This window comes from Magnolia sinica, chromosome 10 (assembly GCF_029962835.1).
Source record: "Magnolia sinica isolate HGM2019 chromosome 10, MsV1, whole genome shotgun sequence".
Lineage (NCBI taxonomy): Eukaryota > Viridiplantae > Streptophyta > Magnoliopsida > Magnoliales > Magnoliaceae > Magnolia > Magnolia sinica.
In genome coordinates, this window is record NC_080582.1 from 48,499,897 (window position 1) to 48,515,383 (window position 15,487).

The window sequence follows — 15,487 nt, forward strand, 5'->3', positions numbered from 1 at the left end:
ACCCACTCAAGGTCCTCCTGCCCCCTGGACCCTAAAAACATGTGGGACTCATTCAGGGTCCCCCCTAAAAGTGTCCTGTTTGGCCCCCGACTCCCTTTTGAGTCGTTTCGGGTCACTTCGAGTGCTTTCTGATATAAATTCGCATTTCTCGATTGTTGAAGGCTGGGATTGGTTAAATCATGGTCTAAACCCGTCGATCAACGGTCTAGGGGTGATCCGGGTTCGTCTCAAGTGATCACGGATGTGTACAGACCCGATCTCAGCGATCGTTTTTGATAATTTTCGCCAATTGGCGAAACTGGGAAAACTAAGCTTGTCTCTACATTTTTCTCACACCCTCCTAGGTCTAAATGCGTTAGCGTATGTCGTGTGACCATAACCCAGGTCCGGTTTAATCCAAATCAAGCTCTGATACCAACTTGTAACGCCCTGAAAATTGGGGGTCGAGTAGAAGTCTAACTCCCGAGTTTCAATGCATCACTTATACAACATATATAATGATGATTAAATGTTGTCTATATTAGTGCATAAAACATAAATAAGATTAACCCAAATTAGCAAAACATAATCTAGGGACAGTTGTAAGACGCAAGCGGAAGACTGACTCAAATATGTATAACTTTATAAATCAGTATAAGTCCCCAAAGTATGTATACATTGCCAGGTCAATAATTACATGTATTGTTTCAAAATACAAAATGTCAAAAAAATGTAATAGTCCACTACAAGTATAACCCTGAAGCCTCGCCGATCAGAACGGTCTATATAAACCGGCTTGAATATTGCATATATGAGAAAGCATCCTTATCATCTGTGAAGCCCGTCTTTGCCTCATCAGTTGGGTCTCCATCTGCAACTAAGACAGAGTCTGGTTGGTGTTTAAAACACCGTCCCGTAACATGAGAGTAAGTGATCAACTCAGTGGAACAATAAAGCAAAGGTTAACATGTTCTCAATTCAGTCAAGCAGTAATGATAAAACAATACAATCAAACATCTATAAGTACTCTGATTAATGCAAGAATGATATGTATAAATGATGCATGCCCTCGCCTGGGTCCTTGTATAGATTTTTTCGAGACGTTACAGTAGCTATGAAGGAGCATGTGGTCGAGATTTCCTATATGGTAGATGCGTCTTCTTAGCTGGAGGTGGAGTGGTAGATAAACACCGAGCTGATGATCAAGGCAACTGAACTATGATGATATGATTAGGGAGATGGATGCCTTGTTGGATGCTACATCAGTACTTGAAACTGACCGGTGAAGGCCAAAATTTGAAAAATTACCCAAACTGACAAAAAGCCTCTACCATCTAGTGCCAAGGCGTTGAAGCTTAACCTAAAACCATTACTCGTTGATCTTAAATATGTCTATTTGAATTAAGATGAAACATATCCAGCGTCACGCCCCAAACTCAGAAATCGAGCTTATAAAATTCCCGATTGCTGAATCTGGTACCGACAGCCTCCATAGTACCCCATTCTCGGCACCCAGCTCACATGCACCAAATTCCGATCCTGAGATCCTACAAGGAGGATTTTCCAATGTACATTTATCTCATAAGAAGCATAACTACAAGTATACCCAAATCACAAGAGCAATATCATCATCATGTATCCACTAATATAAAATTTTGAATACAGTGATAGATGAGAAATACATATATCAAAAATCAAAACTCCAAAAGTCTACTACATGCTCCAAGCTCCACGCTACTGCAATCTAACATCACCTGCACGCATCTATCGTGCATAAGCTTATAGAAAGCTTAGAGGGTGGTGTAAGTGTGTGCACAAGGTAAGTGTCAAGTATTCAATACAATGCCATAATCATACAATATTAGAAATACTGGTAAGATCATGAATCATACGATATCAAAGTAAGCGAAAATACTGACAAGTCCTTGAGTCGATCAATATCAAAATACGCAGTATAGATCAGCTATACAAATGAGAGCCAAATATCATATGCCGATGATGCAATGTACAATTCTTGATGAGTTTATGAATACCGTTAGCCGTATCCAAATCATATAAATACAGAAACACAGTAACCCAAAATGCCATATGCTTGCGGATGTGATGCAATATGTAATGCGAATGAAATGACTAAGCTAGAGTGTGAAGTCGAGATGATGGTACGTAGTATTGCAGGTTATGAGGTCCATCACAAGGGACTTCTATCCAAACTAGTCTCATACCTAATTTGGATAGTCAGACTTAATGTGGTAAACTCTTGATCTTAGGTAAGTCGTGCGCCCTAACCGAAATCCTGGCCATTGCGAAGGTACACATAATAAATAGTTGCGCACCACCAGCCCAAGTGGATAGTGAATGAAGGAATGAATGAGTATGCAACTCCTGTTCAACAAGTCTACATATCAATATTGTTCATCTCTAGGATCATCACTGGGGTTTAGTACACTCCAAATGGCAGTCTCTCTCCCAGCCGCACAGTCCAAGTGAGCGTAAGAAACCTCACTATCCACCTGTCCAATAGTCTACCAATACCTATCCGGCACGTCGATAGCAGACCCATTTGCGAGCTGGTCAAACTCAGCCTAGCTATGCCCCCTACGCTCGGGCGGGTAAGGCCACACCCCCTCCTAACCGACCACAACACAGTGGGAGACGCGACCTCTTGGTATTCGGTATTCGGGCGCTCATGTATCCACTTAGTCTCGACGTTAGGGCGTCTCCTGGCCTCAGAGGTTTAGGGACTTTCACCCACGGACATCCAAAGTGCCCAGATGCTCGAACCAAATATTTTTGGTGTCCCATCTAGCCGTCCACGACATGCCTGTGGAGGTCATAGCCCTGATGTCGCTAGGGCGTACAGTAATCACAATCACACAATGCAAGATGTATGAGTCATGTAGTCCAATCATGAATCAATCTTACGCATACCATGCGCTCATGTGGGATAACTCCACCTATCAGGGAGTCCCATAAACCATCTACCCTATGGCACATGCAATGGCCAATCACATCTCATAACAAACATGCAGATGATGCTTATGGGCATGTATTATGATGCTATACTGTCACATACTCATAATCGACATTGATAATTGGCCTACGAGGCCTAAGGGAAGGTCACAATGTAGACATTTAACCATCATTGCCCATCAATGTGGACATTCAACCAACATTGCTCCCAAGGAGTGGTCCACATAGGGCCGAACATATAGTAGGCCTATGGCCTCACACAAGGGCCTAATATACAATATCATGGGCCTTATACAAGGGCTACATACACATCACTATGGGCTGCATCACATGGGTCGGAAATAAATCACAATGGGCCATGACACATGGGCCGAAAATATATCTCAATGGGCCACGACCCATGGGCCTTAGATACATCACACGGGCCATAACCCATGGGCCTAATGCACATCATAATGGGCCTCATTAAATGGGTTATAAAAAAAATATCACAATGGCCATGCCATATGAGCCGGAAACACATCTCAATGGGCCTTATCATATGGGTCACAATTACATCACAATAGGCCTCTCACATCTGGGCCTCAAATATACATCACAATGGGCTACAATCCATTGGCCTCAATATACATCAATTGGATCGCATCAATGGCCACACCAATGGGCCTAACATATATCACAATGGGCCACTCGATGGGCCACACCAAAGCACAATAGGTGGGCCCTGCACATGTAGCAAATGGGCCCCGCTACCTGGTGGTCGGCGTGGATATAAAATGCATACATCAGGTGGGTCTCACGTCCCACGGACAGTGTGGATAAGGCATACATCATGGTGGTCCCTCGTCCCTAGACGGCATGGATGAAATCGTATATCAAGGCAGACCACACGTCCATTGAATGGACAGATAGTGTGAATACAACACATCATGGGCCTAATACATATTGCAATGGGCCTTGCCCATAGGCCTAAGATTCAAGTAGGTGGGACCATCATGCGGACCTTAAATACGAGCAGGTGGGCCCTACCACATGGGCCAAAACACATCATGATAGGCCTCATACACGTCGCAATGGGCCGCATCACGATGGGCCACATACATCACAATGGGCCGCACTAATGGGCCTCATATCATACACATCAAACGAGCTGCATCAATGGGCTGCACTAATATATCAAGGTGGGCCTCAGGGATGGGCCACAAACATATCAAGGTGGGCCTTAAAAACATCATATTGGGCCTCGACAAAGGCCACAGACACCACAAAATGCATCAAAGTCGGCCCGAAAAATGGGCCATAAAATATATCAAGGTGGGCTCGACAAATGGGCCACAAAAATACATCAAAGTGGGCCCGACAAATGGGACACAAAATACATCAAGGTGGGCCTAATCACGTGAGCCTCATTTATATCCAGGTGGGCATCAACACCTTGTCTCATATATCACATCGGGCCGAATCAATTGACCAATCGAATGGGCGGCGCCAATCATCCATCAACAAAGATCATTATAGAGCATTAAATAAATAAATAAATAAATAAATAAAATAATCATATCCAAAGATCATCTGGGCCATACTACGACTAATAGTGGTGATACTAACTTCCCACTTTCAACTTCTAGTGGGCCCACCACAACTTTTAATTTCCATCCAGACTATCCCCATGGTCACAAGGACCTAAGGAGAAACAAATATCATATTGATCCAAGGCTTTTGTAACCCAAAAGGGGTTTTAATGGTAGGCATTTACTCCACTATTTTCTGTAGTGTGGTCCACCTGACAACTGGATCTGTCTCATTTTTTAGTCCCAAGCCTTAAGACGAGCTTTCAAAATGGTTGAATGGCTTGGATGCACACATGCATCATGATGGGTCCCACCTTCCAGGGGTGTGGACGGTGAGGACTGAACACATACCTCGCTGGTGGTTCCCACCAAAAGGGCTGACGATGTGGGTATATGTACATACATCAGTGGGTCCCATGTGGGGCCCACCATAATGTTTATCTGCCATCTAGACCATTGCTAAGGTCACGCAGACCCTGGATGAAGAGGAAAACAAATTTCATAATGTTCCAGTGCTTCTGGGACACCCAAAAAGGGTTCCAATGGCAGACACTCAATCACCACTGATTCCTGCCATGTGGGCCACCTGAGTATTGTATACAACTGATTTTTGGGGTAGGCCCACCGCAAGAAGGGGCCCTCTAAATGCATGGTGTTGATGTTCATCACACGACATGGTGGGGCCCACGGCTGGGACCGTGGGTCCCTGCCTTTCTCACCCACGCGTAGAAGCCTCTGGACGACAATAGCAGACGCTGCTGCTGCTATCTAAATTTATTTTTTATTTTTGAAAAGAAACATTTTTCTGAGGAATTTTCTAGGTGGGGCTCACATCAGATGAATCCACTCCAGCTATTGGTTTTTATGGCTCAATACAAACCCATCAAGCCTAATATTCGATGGGTTTTGGTGTACAGAAACCTCAAGGTATATTCTAATGGTAACAATACTATTCTCTATGCTATGGCTCGCTAGAAGGTTGGATTAGCTTCATTTTTCAGCTCAACGCCTAAAATGAGCTGAGGAATGGAATAAACGGCATGGATTGGACCCATACATCAAGGTGGGGCTTGCATGAGCAGCCCACCCCAAACTTTGCTAGTTAATACACCCCAACGTCAGTTCACGCACTCCATGTTAGCCGCCTTCACGTCCAGCGTCTAGGGACGCTGGACGGCATGGATAAACAAAAGCATCGTGGTGGGTCCCACGTGGATGTGGCCCACTTGTTTGGATCAACATGGTATTTGTGTTTTTCCTCCCATCCAGGCCCATTAACAGGTTGGATGGTGTAGACCAACACATCCATTAGGTGGGTCCCACATGAAGGTGAATGGCTTGGATAAAATACATGCTTCATGGTGGGACTCACCACACCAGATGGGCCACACACCCCTTTATCATCATCACCACACAAAGAAAGAGAGAGAGAGACAGTGGTAGAGGGACCTCGCCACTATGGGCCCCTCATGGATACATCATATACCTCAAAATGGGTCACACCAATAAGTGGGCCCTAAAATAAGAATCAACGGTGGATCACCCACCTATTGGCCTCATTCTTTCTCCCCTAAGCTTGTATGCTCCATGCCTTTGATTTTGATGGAGGTAGATGATGAATGGATGGTTGAGATGGGAGATGAGAGAGTGGGAAAGTGGGTCACACTTGTTGTTCTTGGAAATGCTTGGGAAGGCTTGGACGTATGGAGCTTGGGAGAGTGTTTTGAGAAATGAGAGAAAAAGAAAAATGATATTTTAAAAAAAAGATGGGTGTTGTAAGGAAGGGAATGGGAAGGTATGGTTGTGTTTGAAAATTGTAAAAAGAGGGATGGTTAGGGGAGAGAGAGTTGACTTTATGGAGAAAGAGGGATGGGTTGCTTGTACTTAGGGTATGGTGTGTACTTGACTTGGATGATTGATTGATTGATGGGACATATCGTAGAGATTCCCTCAAAATTTACAACGCGCGGCGTTTCTTCGGAACGAACGTAGGCCCACATCTTCTAGCCTGAGTATTGGATTGATGCGCGAGTCACGGCGTTGGTACCGCGACGATGGCGTGGTCGCTAAGGTACAAGTTTCGGGTCAAGCCGACTTCAGTACGTAGGTCTCGGCTTAAGTTCGCTTGCAAACGTCAGATACAGGTCGAGGGTTGCCGGAATTCGACCAAGAGGACCGCGGAAGCATACGGAACGATGGACTAGGATACGGGTCTTACATCCAGTGGTGATTTTTTTCCACTTGGATAGAGAACAAGAGAGTATGCTTATTTTTACTCTCGAGGAACACAAATGAGCCCTTGGATGGACGATCGTGGACCTCAAGGGAATCGATCATTTGATTTATACTCATCACATTCACCTCAATGATAACGCTAAAATATCTAGACAACCACAACGTCGATTAAACCCAAATATGAAATAAGTGGTTAAAGTCGAGGTGTTAAAGTTGTTAAATGTGGGTCTTATATACCCTATATCCAATAGCCAATGGGTAAGTCCAACTCAGGTGGTACCTAAGAAGTTCGGAATCACCTTCGTAGCCAATACGGAAAACGAACTCGTGCCAACTAGAGTCACTATTGGGTGGAGAATGTGTACAGACTGCAGAAAGTTGAATACCGTTATAAGGAAAGACCACTTCCCTTTACCTTTTGTTAATCAGATTTTAACAAGGTTAGCCGGTTATTTCTACTACCCTTTCCTTAACGGGTATTAAGGCTATAACCAAATACAAATAGCCCTTGAAAACTAAGAGAAGACCACATTTACATGTCATTTTGGCACTTTCACATACCAAAGGATGCCATTCGGACTATGTAATGCTCTCGTCACTTTTTGGCAATGCATGTTGAGTATTTTATCTAACATGGTAGGGCAATTCTTAGAGGTTTTCATAGATGATTTCTCTTTTTTGGGTACATCTTTTAATGAATGCTTTGATAATCTTAAACTTATGCTGAAAAGATGTGAATAAAAGAACATTGTGCTGAACTAGAAAAAATGTCATTTCATGGTTCAAAAGGGAATAGTCCTTGGACATATCACATCCTCTAATGGAATTGAGGTACACAAAGCCAAAATCGATTTAATCTCTAACCTACCTCCACTCATGAGCATACGAAAGATGTGATCCTTCTTTGGACATGCCGACTTTTATCCAAGGTTTATAAAGGACTTTAGTCTCTTCTCTCGTCCTTTATGTAACTTCCTTCAAAAGGATACTCCCTGTCAGTAAAATGAAGAATGCCAGGAAGCTTTCACCAAGCTTAAGGGCATGTTAACTGCCACTCCTATTATGCAACCACCCGATTGGGGTCTTCCTTTAGCATAAATAATCTATTAAAGACTAATCATATCTATATTAATAATCATGATAATAATAATGGTAATAATGATAATTGTAAATCGAAATAATTATAGTCTGGGAAGAAAACGTTAACTCACTTTAGTTGACTCGGTAGCTCAACGCGGTGACTCGACTATGCCAATTGACTGAACTCAGCTGAACTTATATGAACTCAACTGAACTGGGTTGAACTCGGCTGAACTGAGCAAATCAACCTATCACCGCTGCTCCTTCTTCTTCCTCACTTCTTTCTCTCTCTCTCTCTAGGCCAACCAGTAACAATTTTGGGCCTAACTAGACCCACCAAACGCGGCGAGTCGCATCCCAAACTTGACAACAACGTCACTTGAATTGAGTCGGCGACTCGTTTCCTTTGAAGAAGAGCTTAGCATCTCTCCTCCTTCGCTTATCTAAGTGTCCAGCAGGTACCAGCCTTGACCACGTGACTGAATCAACGAGTTGTACTCGGTGAATAACCGAGTCAACTCGGTTTGACCCCTCTGACTTTTCCTCTCTTCCTCTTCCTATTCTTCCTACTTTCTTCTTCCTTTAACTTCTCTTTCTTCCTCTCCTAGAAAACTTCTAGCAGGGCCTAGACTTGAAGTAGGCTCGCCCCAAACATGTCCCGACTCGGCATAACTCAGTGATCGTGACTCCCTCTATCTCCTTCATTGTTCTTCTTCTTTTTCAATTCTTTCTCTTCCAGCTATAACGTCCATCTATCCTGGACTCGATCAGACTTAACCCAGCTCGACTTGGTGAAGAAGAGTTGAGCCAGTGACCCTTGACTGGACAACGAGTCACGTTCCCGAACTCAGTAGCAACTTACGACCCAACTTGTCCTCACCCTCTCTTCTCTTGCTTTCTTCTCCTCCTTTCTTCCTGTCCCCTCCTTCCAACTAAGGGATTGATTAGATCTAGACCCAAGCTATATCTCAACATCACTTGATTTAGCGAGTCGACTCCATTCAACTCGGTAGCATTACAGTGAGTTGACTAAGCTCTCACTTCTACTCTTCCCTTTTTTTCTCTTTTCCTTTTTCTTACTTCCCTTTCGAACACGCTCAACGAGGTCTAGACAAGGCTAGACACGAACACAATCCACCTACACTCGAACTAATTCGATGCAGTTGACATCTCTCAGTAGAGGAGAAGAGGGTCGGCAATGGCAGATCTCCATATGGGAGTTACTTCTTCAAGACGAAGACACTGGATGACTTAAATTGGTATAAGGGAGCTGCTAGAAGAAGGATTTCAAAGTTCAAATGAAGATTTCCTAGTGGGTTTGGTGGTAGAAGGGTTCGGGAGTTTTTTATTCTTTCAACTGCACTCCATATGGGAGTTACTTCTTCAAGACGAAGACACTGGATGACTTAAATTGGTATAAGGGAGCTGCTAGAAGAAGGATTTCAAAGTTCAAATGAAGATTTCCTAGTGGGTTTGGTGGTAGAAGGGTTCGGGAGTTTTTTATTCTTTCAACTGCACTCCATATGGGAGTTACTTCTTCAAGACGAAGACACTGGATGACTTAGATTGGTATAAGGGAGTTGGTAGAAGAAGGATGTCAAAGTTCAAATGAAGATTTCCTAGTGGGTTTGGTGGTAGAAGGGTTCGGGAGTTTTTTATTCTTTCAGTTGCAAAAATGGTGAAGAACTAGAAGTTGTCCAATTCCTCTTCTCTTATAGTATGTTAGGCCCATGTCCTAGTGACCATTTCATTTTTTAGGCTCCCGCAATCCACCCCGTCAAATTTCAGCAACCCACGATCTGTAAATTATATTTGCACACAACCTTAAGTCATCCTGTAAAATTGAGTCGACTCAACCCGAGACCTGTGCCATTATGACCACGTCATCGTCGCGGTTCCAATGTCGCGTTTTGTGCGTCAATCCCATGTTTAGATAGGGAGATCTGGCCCTCGCATTCGCCCAACCATCGATCATACATTGTGGGACCCATGGTGTCCACTCCCATTTCCCTAGGTAATCATGTAGGTGATGTCACCCTAGCTAGTCTAGGATGACATCATCCTACCCGATAGACCCCATGCCTCTTACGAGGCAATCATGACCCTAGCCGTGCTTCTCTTTCAACCAATCATGCCTAGCTAGGAGAGAGAGACTAGCTATCATCATTACCTCTCTCTCTCCTTCATCTCTCTCTTTCCTTTCCCTCTTTCATTCTCATTCTCCATTCTAGCAAGTGCTTGGACGTCCCAAGCTCTCCAAAATTCCAGCCCTTGCATGCTCCTATACCCCCTCATCCAACCATCCAAAGTCAATCCCAACCATTGAAACATCATCATTGGCCCACTAAGAACCCATTGGTAGAAAATAAGTCCTAGATGGACTCCAAGATTAAAACAATCCTACTAGCAACCAATGGGGGCCCAACATCTTGGGTTAGCCCAATATGAATAGATGTATCAAGCAAATATCAATAGGGCCCAATGATTTGGGTCAACCCACTTAGAGAAGGATGAGAATGGGCCTAACAAAGGGCCTAAGGGAAGGTCACAACGTGGACATTTTACCATCATTGCCCATTCAATGTGGACATTCAACCAACATTGCTCCCAAGGAGTGGCCCACATAGAGCCAAACATCTAATGGGGCCCATGGCATCACACAAAGGCCTCATATACAACATAGTGGGCCTACACAAGGGCTTGATATACATCATAATGGGCCTCACACAAGGGCCTAATAAAACAACCCATAACCATCATAATGGCTAGAAATAAAATGGGCATCTCTCATGTTATCTCATACATCAATATTGGGCCTCTTGGGTCAGCCATAGCCCACATACATCAAGGTGGGCCACATGGGGCAGCCCAAAGCCCAGAAAAATGCTAAAGTAGGCTATGTCTAACATATCCAACATGGTAGGCCTCTTTGGGCAGTCCATAGGCTCCAAAAATATAGCTGGGCCAAGTGCACAATATACTCAACATAGTGGTTTACAAATCAGCCCATGAAGTCCACCATAATGGATCGATAGCAACTCACCATGGAAATCCTAAGGCTGGATATTTAGCCCATCTGGCCCATTAAACATCCAGAAAATTTGGGCAATCTGGCCTTAAAAAAATCAATTGAAGGGTGGGCCTAACAAGGCATCAAAGGGCCCAAATTATGCTCAACAAGGAGGTATGTATCATACAAGGAGATGGGCCTGTTGCTGGACTTTTAGGCAAGCAGCAGTCCAATCAATCTAGAGGTCCAAGGGCTCGATGGCTGAGATTAAAATACACATCAAATGGGTCTCATGCCCAGGGGGATGGACGGCATAGATACAACACATCAAGGTGGGCCTCACATCCAAAGGACGGACGGACGGCGTGGAGGCATGCATGCATCACGGTGGAGCCCCACCGTCCCAACAAATGGACAGTGTGGATATAGAATACATACACTAAGGTGAGGCCCACCCCCACACATGCAGCATGTGTGGAGTGGGTCCCACACTTGCAATGGAGGACGGCTGGGTATAACACATACCTCATGATCAGACCCAGAACTTACTGACATCAATATAACAGCTATGTGCTACATGGGACCCACCATCCCTGCTGGACGGTGTGGGTACACCACATGCACAGGTGGGCCATGAAGATGGGGTCCACGAAGGTGGCCCACCAAGGTCTTAGATCAGCTGATATTTGTGTTTTCCCTACCCTAAATCTGACCATCTAGGCGGAACAACCCTGTTGGATGGTCAGTATGGTTGGGCCTATAAATGGATGGCCAGGATGTAAAATACATAGGTCCAGGGGGGGCTGGTGCTGATGATCATCAAGGTGGGATCCACATGCACCATCCCAACACAAAAATTCTAGGAAAAATCAAAACAAAACCCCTTTGTAACATCAAATGGGCCTAGATAAAAATCTGGCTAAAAGTTTGCTGGAAAAAGATAAAAATCACCATGCACATCAAGATTGGACACCTAGATTGGCCCCACACACTCGGACCAAGGTCCACATGCATCAGACCATTGCATGCAAGACAGGGCAACAAGGTGGGCCGGCCTGTGTCCAGAAAATGAGACAGCAGGGGCATCCCACCCTGTTGGACGGTTTGGATGTGTCGAGCACATTAGATGGGCCATGATCATCAACGAAAATATAGGAGATGAAGGGAGAGAGATAGAGAGAGAAAAGAAGAACTGGCCAATAGAGGAGTGACTCTGCCACTATGAGTCCCTCACATGATCTACACCAAACAATCATATATGGGTCCCATGCATGCATGGGCCCAACATAATCATAAAAATCTAAGGTGGGGATACCATCCCCACCATGCAAATCAAGGGTCTAGATGACCCTTAAAGGCATGGATTAAAGTAAAAATATCATGGTGGGGTCCATGGAGAATGAACTCACCATGGCTTATGCATACAAGAAGATGGGCCAAAGGCCACATCTAGGGGATCATCGAGGACCTCCACCATGGATTAGTGGGTCCTTCCCCAAGTAAAGAAAGGAAAGAGATCAAAGAGAGGGAGTAAGATCTAACTCTAGAGAGCACCCACCTTCAAATCTCAAGCTCCTTCTTCTACCAATGGGTTCCTGGTGGGCCAAGGATGATGTTTCAATGGTTGGGATTGACTTTGGATGCTTGGATGAGGGGGTATAGGAGCATGCAAGGGCTGAAATTTTGGAGAGCTTGGGACGTCCAAGCACTTTCTAGAATGGAGAATGAGAATGAAAGAGGGAAAGGAAAGAGAGAGATGAAGGAGAGAGAGAGAGCTAATGATGATAGCTAGTCTCTCTCTCCTAGCTAGGCATGATTGGTTGAAAGAGAAGTATGGCTAGGGTCATGATTGCCTTATAAGAGGCATGGGGTCTATGGGGTAGGATGATGTCATCCTAGACTAGCTAGGGTGAACCACCCACATGATTGCCTAGGAAAATGGTAGTGGACACCATGGGTCCTGCAATGCATGATCGATGGTTGGGGTAATGCGAGGGCTTGTGTGAGGCCCATTATGTTGTATATGAGGCCCTTGTGTAAGGCCATGGGCCCCATTAGATGTTTGGCTCTATGTGGGCCACTCCTTGGGAGCAATGTTAGTTGAATGTCTACATTAAATGGGCAATGATGGTTAAATGTCCATATTGTGACCTTCCCTTAGGCCCTTTGTTAAGCCCATTCTCATTTTTTTCTAAGTGGGTTGACCCAAATCATTGGGCCCCATTGATATTTACATGACCCATCTATTCATATTGGGCTAACCCAAGATGTTAGGCCCTCATTGGTTGCTAGTATGAATGTTTTAATCTTGGAGTCCATCTAGGACTTATTTGGGCCCCCTAGGGCATCTAGTGGGCTATATGATAGTAAGGTGAAGGAAGCCCGTTCCGGATCCTTAAAAATATAGGTAGGCCACTTAGGCCCAACCTTGATATGAGGAGAGTTCATCCTCACCATAAACGGAGGGATTCGTGCTATCAAATTAGGTATATCCACAATTGAGGACTAACCCTCATGTTATGGATCTATTATCCATCTATGGACCCCGCCTTGTATATAGGCCGAGTATCGACACCGATTATGAGTATGTGATAGCATAGCATCATGATACATGGCTGTATGCATCATTTGCATGCTTGTTATGAGATGTGGTTGACCATTGCATATGCCATTAGGCAGGTTATTTATGAGACTCCATAATAGGCAGAGTTGTCCCACATGAGCACACGGTACCCGCAGGATTGATGTATGACTGGATTGTGTGACTCATGCATCTTATGTTGTGTATTATGATTGTTGTACGCCCTAGCGACATTAAGGCTATGCCCACCACAGGCATATCGTGGATGGAAGGATTGGATACCGAAAATACTTGTTAAGCACGGGGGTGCCATAAATGTCCCAGGGTGAAAGTCTCCAAACCCTTATGGTACCATAGAGGATGCTCCAATATCTAAACCGAGTGGATGTATGAGTGCATGAGGGCCGAATACCAGGAGGTCGCGTCTTCCACTATGTCGTGGTCGGTTAGAAGGGGGTTATTGCTAAGTTGAGTCTAACCAGCTTGTAAATAGGTCTGCTACCGATGTGCCGGGTAGATATTAGCAGACTACTAGTATAGCGCCTCGAAAATCGGGGGTTGAGCAAAGCTCAACTCCTGAGTTCCAACGCATCACTTATGCAATATAAGTAATGATGATTAAATGTTGTCTGTATTGGTGCATTAAACATGAATGGGATCAGACTAAAACAACATATCATACCCCAGAGATGACTAAATTTAGCAAGCGGAAGACTGCGACAGGTATATAAAGTATATAAGTGGTTATAAATCCTCAGAGTACGATTATGTCACCAGGCTGAATATATACATGTTTGTTCCAAAATATACAAAATGACAAAGTGTAATGTCCAACTAATTCATATCCCTGTAATCCCGTCGATCAGTACATGGTCTACATAGACCTGCCCGATGCTGCATATAGGAGAACTCCTCATCATCGTAGAAGTTAGGATCCTCTTCGTAAGCATCGCCATCGTCTGCAATTAAAACGGAGTCTGGTTGGTTTTTAAAACACTGTCCCAGAGTGGTAGTGAGTGATCAACTCAGTGGTACTATAAGGCAAAGGTTAACATGTTATCAATTCAATCAAGCAGTAATGATAAAGTAGTACAACACTCATGTCCTAAGTACTCATGTTAATGGAGGAATGATATGCTATAATGATGCATGACCTCACTTGCACTCCCTCAGCGACACCATCTCACGGTCGCACATGTTACTCCCGCTGTGCTCTTCCATGCCAAAGGCACATGCAATGCGGTGCATGGTCATGTTAGCCGAGTTCTTGATTAGGCTTATTCATACAGCATATTCGGGAAGCTAAGGTACCTCCCTTTATATCATTTACTAAAACGATGATCCATCTAGGGTTGTCTATCCTAGCTAATCACATACGATAGGCAAGTTATAGGGCAACATCACTCCTAATTTAAAAGTAGTAGATAGGCAAGTTCAGGTTGTTACGGGAGGCTCTTCACCTCAGCATAGGCCTAGTTTATACTCGAGGTCACTACGGGAAGGCTCGTCACCTTAGCATAGGCTGACAACTCGAATACAGTGTCTCATACCACCGTATTCGGCTCACGAGTTTAGGTTGCTCACTGGACACTACAGGGAGGCTCGTCACCCCAGCGTAGACCGATAACTCGACCACAGTGTCCCATACCACCATGCCCGGCTCATGAGTCTTAGCGGATTGTGGTACCAAGGTTGAAACGAGCTTTACATTGGTAAGTGGTACCTTAGATTCAAGCAGTAGCGTCCATACATGGTAAACACACATTAGACCAATCGGGTTATTTGACAAGTTCGATTGGTATGAGCGCACGCTGAATTAATCGACATAGAGTGCATAAGCACTCCTCATGGTCTAACCACTGTCGATAATCACCGTACGGCTCGGATTCACCGAATGTATCCCTTATGGCGAGACTAGTTCGACCACTCGATCGAAAACCGTTACCGATTGCCTGGACTACATAGTAGTCCCAATCACACTTAAATGCAATAGGTAATCACATGTGATAGTCATAACAGCATTTAACAACCAATTCATATATGATTCTCATTTTAACATTT